Raw genomic sequence first — 12,100 nt, 5'->3', positions numbered from 1 at the left:
AACTTAATTGTTTCTTTGAAAAGAATTTGTCGTGAATAGTTCTTAGGTAGTCCGAGAAACATGCCTTTATTAACTACTGAGCCAAATTTCCTTCGTTAGGTCGTAGAACAGACTCAACTTCCATCACTGTTCTAGAGACATGAGCGTTCCATCCAAAGAAACTTTACTACACGAAAAATTCCTGTCATATATACAAATCACTACTTTCAGCTGCCTTATGGTGGCCATACTTGCAAGTGTAAATTAACTACTTGTATATAATTTCCTTGTACGATGGAGATGCTAAACGGTGTCCAACGGGAACCATAGTCATGATTAACTATGCACCACAATTTAGAACTGCGTTGTTTTGCACATGAAGTTAGGCGCGTACCTGCGTAGCAGTCACTTCCGTTTCAGAAACACGTAACAAAAAAATGGTTCAAATGGCACTGACCCACTATGTGACTTAACTTCTGAGGTTATCAGTCCTCTAGAACTACTTAAACTTAACTAACCTAAGGACATCACACACATATATGCCCGAGGCAGGATTTGAACCTGCGACCGTAGCGGTCGCGCGGTTCCAGACTGTAGCGCCTAGATCCGCTCGGCCACCCCGGCAGGCAAACATGTAACAAAAACAGTTTAGTATACAAACATATTAAACAGTGACTATACTATCAGCAGCCCCGACAATAAATTAACTTTTGTCGGCGGAAGAAATATTCATTCAGGAAAATGTCGATTCGGCGTAGCATGAGTTTGTATCGCAAGTGTATGGAACAAAAACTGCTAGAACAAACTGTAATTACGATTAATTTAAAAACGTTCGGACAGAAAATAAAAGTGTTATATTCTTACATTCTGCTCTACCTTCAACGTCCCTAACAATGAAATAAACCATCAAACGAAACAGAAACGGCACAAAACGTTGAATATCTTTGGGAGTGATACAAGGACAAGTAAAGATAACGAGAGATGGTGCTAAAAATATTGGAAGGATTTTGATAAATGAAAAAAATCATACGCAGTTGTACCTGACTATCCCAGAACACTGGCAAGCCCGATTTCCTAAGGCTTTCAACTCTTCTCCTGCTGTAGTCGTAATTCGTCTTGGTGCTACACTTGATTATAGTGATGGTTTCCAACCGGTAGGGTTAGTGCAACTTTACTTTAAAGGCATGTTATTTTAATATTTCATAGAAATCCAAGAATATATTCTACACATTCAGTGAACCAGAAAACACTGGAATGTGTGTTAAATGTGTCGTTAAAGATTTGGGGAACGGCGACAGCGGTCGATCAATGAGGAAAATATAACACAAAAAATCTTGGGACGTATATGAATAAAGAAGATAAACATGAGAAATTAAAGGTGAAAGAGAGAGAGAGAGAGAGAGAAGTGCTCTGTAGCGATGGTATGTGGCATTAGAACCCTAAAATTATCTTAGCGGCGAAAGAGACACGCCTATAGTCCTGTCTCGGTCGTTATTGTGAGTTACCATCGCAATTTCACTGCACCTAATCGTAGCGACTACTAAACAATACTAATGTAAACTGTAATGCTCGATAAAATCGGCAGCCTCTTCAGAACTTATGAGGCCTTAGATAAACTGCTGCAACATGGCACCTTAGTTGCTGACCCGTGTTTTCTGGAGGCTGTCTGAACTAACCATGGCAGATGCATTTTGCCTGTAGCGTATCAAACCAGTATCCTGATACCTATCGCTAGCTTTGGGTGCTATTTATAACCACACCTCTGAAAGAAATCTGTCGATTGCCTAGAGAGGGGCTGTATTTTACTGTCAATCCGAGGTCATACTCATCGTTTCAGGGAAGTTACTCTAACCCTTTACGTTAATAGACAATGACATCTTCTGATTGCTAAAACCGCTTCCCTATTGTATCCAGCGAGAGCAACCGTTCACGTTACCACAGGGATTAAATTTGACGAAAATCGCAATGTTTATGAAGTTACTAACTTCTTCATGAAATACAGAGAGAGGTGACGCAGTAGCTAGCACACTAAACTCACATCCGTGTGGACGAAGGTTCAAATTCCCGACCAACCATTCAGATTTTGGTTTTTTGTGATTTCCTTAAATCGCTAAAAGACGAATGCTGGAATGGTTCCTTTCAAACTACGCTGCTGGTTTCCTCCCCCATTCTTCCAGGAGTGAACTCTTGCTCTCTATCTAAGGACCGCGATGTCGACGGCACGTTAAAAACTAATAATCATTCCGTCCTTCTTAATGCCGCGCGGGGTAGCCGCGCTGGCTCAAGCGCCTTGTCACGATTCGAGCGGCTACCCCCATCGGAGGCTGGAGTCCTCCCTCGAGCTGGGCGTGTGTGTTGTCCTTAGCGTAAGTTACTTTAAGTTAAATTAAGTTGTGTGTAAGCCTAGGGACCGATGACCTCAGCAGTTTGGACCCATAGGAACTTACCACAAATTTTCAAATTTCCTTCTTAATGAACTGGAGTAACCGCCTGCAATAATAATGTAAACTACCACCATACCTCCGGATCATCATCTGCTATTTAGTATGTCGCGTCTGCTCTGGTATCACACGCACAGTTAATTAAAAAATTTGAAGCACTCATTAAGAGATTCTGGCAACACACGCTTCCAATCTTGTAATTACCATAGTTATTTGCTAAATTCCATCACTCATAGAGAGTGTAGGATCACACAGATACTGGTGATAAAATCGATGACAGATAGATGTCGGAAGAACTAGAGGCGGGCACAAATCGTGTCAACGCCACTATTGCAAAAGGGCCTAAATGCATGGACACAGAAATTATACGCTGGTGAGGTTTCCTTGCTACCCATGACAGAAATTTATCTACTCTGCAAGCGTCAACGCGAGGCATAAGCCCTGCCTTTTAGTTTCACGCAACCTGCACCGCCTTCAAATACGTAGTACTGACGAGATTTTTATATTCTCTCGCTCACTAAGTGCAAACTATTAGTCTAACAGAAAAAAATGAACATGACGTTTTTCTGGGAAATGTGGTTTAGTTAAATTTTGTATTGGGATGAGTTTCCTCAGGAGACCACGGTTTTAGAGTTATTCAAGGAAAATACGTTTGAAGGTCATTTTCTACGATTTTCTCGAATAAGTCGAAAACTAAATCCTGCAATATGAAGGTATTGCGGGTTGCACAAAACCCAACGGTAGTGGAAGCTAGATATTCTTGTATACCCTCGTGCGTACTTAACGGTTCAACAGGGCAATTACCAATTATATCGGCTGTATGAGCCTACTGTACAGTCATTGCAGTAGGCGCCCTGTTCGAGATGTGAACCGTAGAAGAATGCAGCGGGTTTCAGCGAGAGCGGTGTCGTCATGGCGACTGGCACATCGCCAGCGGGCTGCGGCGCTGCAGACCCAGCACGGCCCTCTAGGGATGCCCGTGGCGGTTCTTCCGTAGCCACTCGCCCAGTGAGCCAAGATAGCAGTGCGAGCCGTATTATGGAGTTATCTTCACTTAAATCCACTGTCCCTCTGGTAGGAGAGTGTAAATTTTCCTAACTTCCGAGTAAATACAAGAAGCGTTCGAAAACGAGGTTACAATGATAAGAGTGTCAAAACAATATGCAACTTCCCAAAATGCAAGACTAATGACGACGGTCCTACACTTAAACCAATTTGAAACTGTATGATAAGAGAAATTTTATCAACCGCTATTAAACTTATCCTAATCTCTCACCAATCCAATTACTTGTGCCGCTTGTCGCGACTGCTTCTGACGCACCTTCCTCGACAAGCTTCACGTTCCCGAATATAGGACGAATAGATCAGAACACTGGTAGCAGACATACTCTCTTACACGGTTACGACAGGGTCGACATGTCGAAGCCTGGACTCGACGAGACGCTGAAGGCGTTCCGGAATTGAACTGATTTTTATCCGCTCAAATGGCATCGATAAATAACGGAGTCTCATTGAAAGTGTGTCCAAGAAACCTACATCTCTCTCGATTGGAAACCCACGTGCTTAGTAATATTTAGGCCAGGTGATTTAAGCGCCCTACATAAACCTTCAAAGTGTACTGACACAGTTTGGTTTCATTGAAATGGTGCACTGGATTACAACAATTACTGGTTGTCTTAGATGTGCTGTAGGGTGTATAGGGTAAGCAATTGGACAGTAGGTTCGTTCCTCTTACCCTACAGAGCGACGGCGGCCGATATATCTAAGTCCCAGTTCACACGATGATAATACACTACCCACCTCCAACTCTCACGAGACCATTTCCATGATCAGGCTCATCAGTGTCCAGTTGCTAAGAGGCTTACATCATCTCATGTGGATTACGAAGAACCTGCTTCTTGCCACTGGCATGCACAATCCTGCAGATAATATTTTCTTGTTTAAATGATGGTAGTCCCAGTTCATGCTTCTACTGTGACTTGTGGTGAAAAGACGTACATTTCGTGAATGAAGAGGAATTAACGGTACTACCCGTCAACCTTGGCCAGTGACGTAATGGTAATCATTACGTAATTAATCAATTTATTTAGCAAAATACTACATGATTAGTTAATGTAAATTAATTTGTGTAGCGATCCCGCATGATTAGAAAACATTTATTATAGCTTTAATACAACGATGATTACTTCTGCTTTGCACCACAGAGTTTGCTGAATTAGTTAATGTAAATTAATTTGTGTAGTGATCCCGCATGATTAGAAAACATTTATTATAGCTTTAATACAACGATGATTACTTCTGCTTTGCACCACAGAGTTTGCTGAAGCGTTATTATGCAACAAGAGATGATATGTTGTTAACACACCCCGTTATTACACATCTACCAGTATCAGTCTTTACGCAGCCGTAATTTTGTTGTTGTAACGACTTGCTAAAAATAAAGATTAGTCCAGGTTGCTTGTTACATCCTTTCAAAAATCAAGTGCTTTCTTCCCTAAAACAAGTACTCCCATGACATCACGGAGAGCACGATAGAGTTTAGCGGTTGTCACACCAGCAATAGAGAAGCATTTTTTCATGATAGTCTATGTCATTAACTGGAACACCATAATACTAATGCCACTTGTTCATCCTTATCTTTAGTGTCGTCTAGCAGTGCTGCAAGTCATTGTAACGAATTTCACTATTTGACATTCAACGATCCGTCCACGATAAACAAGTCAGCGATCCGTCCACGATAAACAAGTCAGTGAGATTGAAGCCCAATTTTACACACCGCACATTAACACTTCATGGGCCCATAACTAAAATGGTGTCAACGATTCATTTACAGGCTTTGACATCGTGATGTCACTGAGCTGGATAACTCAAGGAAAATATATTGCTAATACGTCATTAACAATTCGTATATAAATCTAAGGGAATTCAATCATATCTCCCCCACTGTTAGTTTAGTTGTGAAAAATAGGATATTTCGATTCCCAAACAGTAACTTTAAAATTTGATGCATCACACGATCTGAAGGCTGAAATTTGATTTTGTCTTAGTTTTCATATCCTATGAAGGGCGATCTGGTCATAACGCCAGTATGACAGTCTACGTTTTTCCCTCGTGTATAGGAGAGTGATTGCATTGGCTAATGTCCACTTCAGTAACACATTATTGTCATTATCTCTGTACTGCACTTTCTTTTAATTGGCGATCGTTTTCTGCAGTCCGATGAGATATGCAGTAATTTGAATTAAACAGGAAATCGCAGTAACGTGTCTCAGGAACAGATTTTGCCTTAATGAAAGATGCAATATTTGAAATATCATTACTTTCACGCGCATAACGTTCAACTGGAAACATTTCAGGACAAAAGTTCCTATCAGCAAGAGGAGAACGCCGACAGACGATGTCGCAGAGCACAGTGAAATATACTTTATTCGCAACAATCAAGTAACGATAATACTTTACTCACGATTCTGCGGCTGGACATTGTCTGTTGGTGTTAGTCCTTCCACCTGGTTTTGATTTGACTATTTATTTATTTACACGTCACGTTATGTAGGAACAAACTGAAGAGCAAATCTCTAAGGTTAAGTTACGTTTCAGTACATGAAATTACAACATAAAAGTAATAACAGTTAAAAATAAATGTTTATGAACTCGAAAAAAGTTAGTCCGTAAGTTAAGTAAACGCAATCAACAATACAAGAAGAATCAGCTAATTTTTCAAGGAAATCCTCGACATAATAGGAGTGGCCCATGAGGAAACTCTTCAGTTTCAATTTGAAAGCGCGTGGACTACTGCTAACATTTTTGAATTACAGGGGCATCTTATTGAAAATGAATGCAGCAGTATACTGCACACCTTTCCGTATGAGAGTTAAGGAAGTCCGATCCAAATGCATGTTTGATTTCTGCCGAGTATTAACTGAGTGAGAGCTGCTTATTCTTGAGAATAAGCTAATATTGTTAACAAGAAATGACTGTAAGGAATATATATACATTGAGAGACCAGTGTCAAAATACCCAGACTCGTGAACAGGGGTCGCCAATAGGCTCGTGAACTTACACCACTTATTTCCCGAACCGCCCGTTTCTGAACCAAAAATATCATTTTAGTATGGGAAGAGTTACCCAAAAATATAATACCATACAACATAAGCGAATGAAAATAAACAAAGTAGACTAATTTTCGTGTCGAACGACGACTCATTTCGGATACTACTCGAATAGTAAAACTGGTTCCATTAAGTCTTTGAACAACATACTGAACATGGGCTTTGCGAAAGAGCTTACTATTTATCTGAACACTTAGAAATTTTAACTGTTCGGTTTCACTAACCATATGCCCTTTCTGTGAAATTAAAATGTCAGGTTTTGATGAATTGTGTGTTATAAAATGTAAAAACTGTGTGTTACTGTGATTTAGCGTTAGTTTCTACAAGCCATGAACGTATGTCATGTACTGCACTATTTGAAACCGAGCTTATGTTGAACACAAGTTTTTTTACTACCAAGCTAGTGTCATGAGCAAATAGAAGTGTTTTAGTGTTACCTGGTGTACTAGAGGGCATATCATTTATATAAATAAGAAACAAGAGTGGCCCCAACACTGATCCCTGGTGCAACCCCCACTCAGACCCCACATCACAGCCATTCTCAACATTGGGAATAATCACCTTTTGCTGTCTGTTGCGAATGTAAGAGGTCAACCAGTTGTGAGCTACTCCCCCTGTTCTGTAATGGTTCAACTTCTGGAGCAACATTTTGTGATCAATACAATAAAATGCCTTAGTTAAATCAAAAAATATGCCTAGCGCTCGAAACCTTTTCTTAACCCATCCAGTACCTCACAGAGAAAAGAGAATATAAAATTTTCAGTTGTTACATGACTTCCAAAGCAGAACTGTACATATGATAGCAAATTAGGCGATATAAAGTGATCAATTATTGTTACATACACAGCCTTTTCAACAACGTCAGCAAAAACTGATGGCGTAGAAATAGGTCTAAAATTGTCTACATTATCCTTTTCTCCCTTTTTATAAAACGACTTTGCTAGAGTACTTTAATCGTTCAGGAAACTGACCATTCCTAAAGGAAAAATTACAAATATGGCTAAATACAGGACTAACATGTGCAGCACAGTTTTTCAATATTCTGTTAGGCGCTCCATCATAACCATGAGAATCCTTAGTCTTCAATGATTTAATTATTGCCTCTACCTCCCCCTTGTCTGTATCACAGAGGAGTATTTCAGACATTAATCTTGGAAAGGCATTTGCTAAGGAAGTTATATGTTTGCCTGTAGAGACTAAATTTTTATTTAAGTCACCAGAAATGCTCAGAAAATGATTGTTAAATACCGTACATATATCAGATTTATCAGTAATAGAAATATTTTTACTGCGAACTGACTTTATATCGTCGACCTTGTGCTGCTGACCAGACACTTCCTTCACAACTCACCATATGCTTTTAATTTTATCCTTTGAATTAGCTATTCTACGTGCATGCCACATACTCTTTGCCTTCGCAATAACATTTTAAGCAGCTTGTAATGGGCTAATGTAGCTTGATTGTGACTATTTCTAACATTCTCATTAATTCCCACTTCGTTCTACATGATATGATTATCCCACTAGTCAGCCACCCGGCTGCCTATTACTGCTAATACCCCATTTAGAACGTTCTAAAGGAAACAAACTCTCGAAGAGTGTGAGAAATGTGTTAAGGAAAGCCTTATATTTATAGTCTTTGTTATTGGCACTATAAACACCTGCCACTCTTGTTCCTTGACAAGGTTTAAGAAGCTCTCTTTTTCTGTTGGATTAATTTTCTCACATAGTTTCTAATTAAATATGGCAATTGTTTGAGAACGAAAGCCTTTTAGTGTTAAAATTTGCACATCATGGTCTGAAAGGCAATTCACCCTTTTACCAACAGAATGCCTATCTAGTAATGAAGAATGAATAAAAATATTATCTATGGCTGTGCTACTGTTCCCCTGCACCCTAGCTGGAAAAGACACAGTCTGCATCAGATCATATGACTTGGTGAGATCTACCAACATCCTTTTTCTTGGACTATCATATACAAAATTTATATTGAAGTCACCACATATAACTAATTTCTGGTACTTCCTACAAAGTGAATCAAGAACCATCTTTTGCTTGAACACAAGTGCTCTGAAGTCAGAGTTAGGGGACTTTTAAACAACAACAATTAGAAGATTAGTTTCACTAAATTCAAATGCCCCTGCACAACATTCCAATATCACTTCAGTGGCGTGTCGTGTACGTCTATGGACTCAAATGGAATAGTGTGTTTTACGTACATAGCCACTCCCCCACTCAGCGAGGAACTCCTTGAAAACAGCCAGCTAATCTGTATCCCGATAAAGGAAGCCTCTGAATTGTCGAATTATTTAAGTGGTGCTCTGATATACCAGTAATATCAGAGTAGTCAACATCTATAAGCAGTTCACTAACTTATCTCTAATACTTCTTATATTTTGATGAAATATGCTAATTACTTGTCTACTGGGAAACATTACATCGTCTGAAGGAGAGCCTTTAGTTAGAGGGACTTCCTTTAAGCATGTATACTTCTCAGCTGATTTCAGTCTAAAAAGAGGTGCATCTCTAACACCAACTACTACAGGAAATTTTCCATGAGTAATTTCACAACCACCAGTCACTAAATTGTCACCTATAAGCTTTGCCAGCCTTCCCTTTCCACACCTATCGTATCCTATCCTCCCCACATTTCTTCGTTCTGTTGTTTCGTATTCGCATACGATTTTTGGTAGTCCGTCGTCATCCAACCGAATGATGTGATCTTTTCCATATCTTCTGTGTCCTTCCATTATTTCGTTTAGAGATATTACTCCAAGTTCAGCTCTTATTTACGCAGGTCTTGGCTATGAATATTGGCTGTGTATATTGCTAAATATCTTCTAAATATTATTTCCATGCTCTGGATTCTTTGTTCTTCCTTCTTTGTTCTTATCCATGTTTCACGTACATACATTACAACTAGCAGCGACAATGCTTATAGAAGTTAAGAAATGTCGCTTGCCATACTTTTTTGTGCGCTACGTCTACTAGTGTGATTTATTGTTAAATTACTCTGTTTTCTGGTGAAAATGAATTTCGTCAGAATATGATATATGTTTTCGTAAGTAATAAATGTTCGAAAGTAATGAAATATTAAGCAACCAGGTGCAATTGCAGTTCATAGTGTCTGTAAAAAAGTAGTGTTCTGTTTTTGTACAGACACTATGAACCACATGATCACGGCATTTTGCTTTATGCATCTTACTGTTGACACCTGCAAATAATGCTGTAGATGCAACCTTCTGAAGAAGGGCACTGTGCCAGAAACCGGTATATAAATTTCTTTTATGCATTTGATTGCTTATTATTTCTTTACATGCAATGACAGTTGCCGAGGATGGATAATATAGTAAATATTAAATATTCGTAAATCTTCACAAGTGAAATAAGATCCCGTTCCCAAAAACTTTGAAAGTAGACTGCAATTAATAATTGAGGTCAGTATCAGATCGTGTACGATCTACTATACACTGTTTCTCTGATCCAGAGTTTAAAATGTAGTAAGCAGCAAATTACTGCATGTATGACTTTTGAACATTCCTGAATGACTAAGGATATTTACCTTACACTGTGAGATGCCTTTCAGAATAATATACCCGCCAGACTAGTATTCGTACATACAGCCAGCTAGAAATTGGAGAAATCTTCAGCCAGAACTTACCTCGGTAAAATAGTGTCTACGTTCATCATATACATCTTACTGTATAGCACTCTCTTTTCATTAAGTATGTTGTCTGGAATTTTAACGGTGTGAGAGCAAATCTCAGGTTTTTCATGCCCATTCAACTATCTGCCTCTTCTATCATGTGGAGAATAGTAATATCATTTATAGATTTCTTGTCCCTTCTTCAATATATATTTTAAGTGCCTGTCACTATTAATTGTACATATTGTCGTTTATTACAATATCTGAATGATTTGGCTGTACTTTTGGATGGCGCATTACGAAATAAAATGTGTGTGGTTAATTTCAATGTTCTCTAATGCCCAACCAGAACACAATACAATTTACATCATTCACTTAAAATTAGACGGTACGTAGCTACGACCACTCATTGTTCAGACCGCAACAGACCACACTTGAAAAGTATGTAGTTAACAAGAAGGGTTGTGAATAACTCCAAATTACATTCGTGTATATTCTCAAATTAGTTCAATGAAATAAGCAGTTGAACAGTAAAGTCCATAACGATTAATCAAACATGTATGGGCAGAACTAATTCTTGATTGTTCATTATTGTAGAAGTACGTTCAGAATATTGTGCGACCTGGCATGTAATAAAGCATATAACTACTGACGTCATATAAGTTAGTCTACACACACGTTTATGCATAAGAAGCACAGTTCAGTTTACAAACGGCTCGTAAGTTTTTCAGTGATACGATGACAGATATTTTGATAATAATTCATGTTTACACTGAGAGCAACAATATTTCCCATTTGTTCGCGAATGTCGTATACGTCTATAGAAATGCTTTCTTTCGATCCTTCACAATATTCCAACCACATTGCTTCAAAGCATTAGTAGAAAAATCATCATGATAGCCGAGAGGCCAATTCGCAGTCTGATTTTCCAAAACAAAAGAAATATCTTATCGGAAATCAGTATGGCCAACTGCAAACCTATCTTTGTTGTTTGGGTCATGCTTTTCTAATTTGATGTGATCTCTATTGCTAGTTTGTTCCTTCTGTTTCTTGGTGTATAAATTGATAATTAATGCTGGCTCAAAGTAATTGTAAGGCGGTATGTTATTCAGTGTAAGTAATTCAATATTAACAAGTAATTCAATATTAACACTGGCCTCACTTAAAGTGGCAACGGCCTTGCCGCAGTGGATACACCGGTTCCCGTCAGATCACCGAAGTTAAGCGCTGTCGGGCGTGGCCGGTACTTGGTTGGGTGACCATCCGGGCTGCCATGCGCTGTTGCCATTTTTCGGGGTGCACTCAGCCGCGTGATGCCAACTGAGGAGCTACTCTACCGAATAGTAGCGGCTCCGGTCAAAGAAAACCATCATAACGACTGGGAGTGTGGTGTGCTGACCACACACCTCTCCTATCCGCATCCTCAGTTGAGGATGACACGGCGGTCGGATGGTCCCGATGGGCCACTTGTGGCCTGAAGACGGAGTGCTTTTTTTCACTTAAAGGGTATTACATTATTGTGAGTTCCTGAACGGATATACACTTCTTTTAAGACCGCGGATAGCATCGACTATTGTGAATGATACAGTGACACGTCGTGAGTTTTTGGAATACGTTCACACAGGAAAAAAAAAGAAAAAATACTCCCATACTCTGTGTTGAACGTGAGGCCCTTATGTGGCACATTAAACCTAAACCGTTAGTAACATCTGTTGAATTTGTCATGAGTTCTATTGAAGAGGACAAATGTATCGTGTGTGTAACAGCAACAGTATACAACTTTCTAATCAGCTCACTGCAAAATTCAAGCAACCTGATTCGAACGCTGTTGAAAGCGTATTTGGGAGAGGTCTTGACAGGAATTTCCGTACAACTGGTCATTTTGTTTGTTCGTACATGTGGTCATTGAGGTAAAATAGTTTGAA

The 12,100-nt window shown here is 39.2% G+C and overlaps 1 pseudogene; it reads left to right on the top strand.

Annotated features, from left to right (window-relative positions):
* The first annotated feature begins 11,344 nt into the window (after positions 1-11,344).
* On the top strand, positions 11,345-11,462 carry LOC124729041 (annotated as a pseudogene).
* Positions 11,463-12,100: the final 638 nt, after the last annotated feature.

Source organism: Schistocerca piceifrons, chromosome 1, assembly GCF_021461385.2.
Source record: "Schistocerca piceifrons isolate TAMUIC-IGC-003096 chromosome 1, iqSchPice1.1, whole genome shotgun sequence".
Classification (NCBI taxonomy): Eukaryota; Metazoa; Arthropoda; class Insecta; order Orthoptera; family Acrididae; genus Schistocerca; species Schistocerca piceifrons.
Note: the sequence above shows the minus strand (reverse complement) of the source record. Positions and strands in the feature narration are given on the sequence as shown.